This window comes from Fukomys damarensis, unplaced genomic scaffold, assembly GCF_012274545.1.
Source record: "Fukomys damarensis isolate Sample0158 unplaced genomic scaffold, DMR_v1.0_HiC HiC_scaffold_30, whole genome shotgun sequence".
Taxonomy (NCBI): Eukaryota; Metazoa; Chordata; class Mammalia; order Rodentia; family Bathyergidae; genus Fukomys; species Fukomys damarensis.
This window is the reverse complement of record NW_022900942.1, coordinates 19,177,471-19,179,239: the sequence shown is the minus strand read 5'-3', so window position 1 is coordinate 19,179,239 and position 1,769 is coordinate 19,177,471. Positions and strand designations below refer to the sequence as shown.

The 1,769-nt window shown below is 32.2% G+C and overlaps 1 pseudogene; it reads right to left on the bottom strand.

The window, feature by feature from the left end:
* Positions 1-287: 287 nt before the first annotated feature.
* On the bottom strand, positions 288-433 carry LOC117283817 (annotated as a pseudogene).
* Between the last annotated feature and the right edge of the window lie 1,336 nt (positions 434-1,769).

Here is a 1,769-nt window from a genome sequence, read left to right as displayed (position 1 = left end):
AAATGAACAGACATTTCTCAGACAAAGAAGTAAAAGCAGCAAGTAAATATATGAAAAACTGTTCTACATCACTGGTCATTCAAGAGATGCAGAGGAAACAACACTAAGATTCCACCTCACCCCATAAAGAATGGCTGCTATCAAGAAATCACCCTATAATCTTTATTTTAATGTATAAATTAAGGTATAATTAATAAGCTCAGTAATTATGCTACTTTTTAGCATAGGTCACTTTAAATATATGACTCTTATGAATCTTTACTTCCATTCTTCCTTCTACACTTAAGGAATGGTGTCTTGGCAATGAAACAAATAATATAAAGTACACCAGTGCTTTTGTTTGTTAGGTAATACAGAACCTGAGACAGTACTATAACAGATCGTACTCAATTAAGATCTACACTTGATCTTAGCCAAAAGGCTGAGAAGTGATTCAATTAAGATCTCATTAAATGACTGGGGGTTTAGCTCAGTGGTTCGCTGCCTGCCTCACAAGCACGAAGTCCTGAGTTTGATTCCGGGTACACACACACAAAAAAATCCAAAATGCCCAGCTATATATGGCCAGAAATTTGCTTATATTTTAAAATTGTCTATTTATATATGTGACTAAAAGCTAATTTTATTGGTTGAACTCTGAAGGAGTTATATGGAGAAAGCAGAGGAAATTAGAAGCTATAAGTAAATTTAAAAAATTATTCTCACTTTTTAAATTATTTGATAATGTCAATGCAGTCAAAAGTAAGGCGAATGCTCAGGTTAGTACTTATACAAAAACAGGGCAACATCACCAAGCATGGCGACGCATGCCTGTAATCCCAGGACTTGGGAGGCTGAGGCAGGAGGATCGCTGTGAGTTGGAGACCAGCTTGGGCTGCATAGTGAGTTACAGGTCAGTCTCAACTACACATGAGATCCTGTCTCAAAAACACAAAAACAACGTCAAAACAAACAAACAAACAAAAATGCAGAATTTATTTATTTTTTTTGTCTATTGAAAATTTGAAAGTTTTTTTCGTGGATATGGAAAACATTACTGAGAATATGCTAAATTCCTTTATTTGAAATATATTACTTACTTTATTTAAGTGAAAAAAATGCTTAAAATTTTAAAAATTAAATTTCCAACTCCTGGTAGGAATGGATATGAATATAGCCATTTTGTAAAATAGTACATGGTGTTTTCTTAGGAAACTAAGTACTATCATTTAATTCATAATCCTGTTATGAGACAAACACTCAGAGTAACTAAAATTAGATTTCACAGAGATATATACACATTCTAATTTGTTGCAGTATTTTTACAATAACCAAAACATGAATTAACTTAAATTTCCATCAACAGATGAATGGATAAAGTTGGAGAGAGAGAGAGAGAGAGAAAGAGAGAGGGGGGGGACTACTTATACTTAGAAAGATCCTATCATTTTCACATTATAGATGAACATGGAGGACATTATATAAAGTAAGATAAGATAGACAAAGACTCCATGATCTCCTCATATGTGGAGTATAAACAAGTCAATCTCATAGAATTAGAGACAAGAGTGATTGTTGCAAGGGAATTCAAAGGGCAATAAATTTGGGAAATTTTTATTAAAATATATAAAATTTCAGATAGACCAAAAGAATAATTTTAAGAGATATTTTTATAGCATGCTAATTACCATTGAAAACCTATGTATTATATTCTTAAGAATTCCTTAAAGAATATGTTTTAAGAGTTCTCACCATAAAAATGTTTGTGGGATAATGCACATGCAATAAAC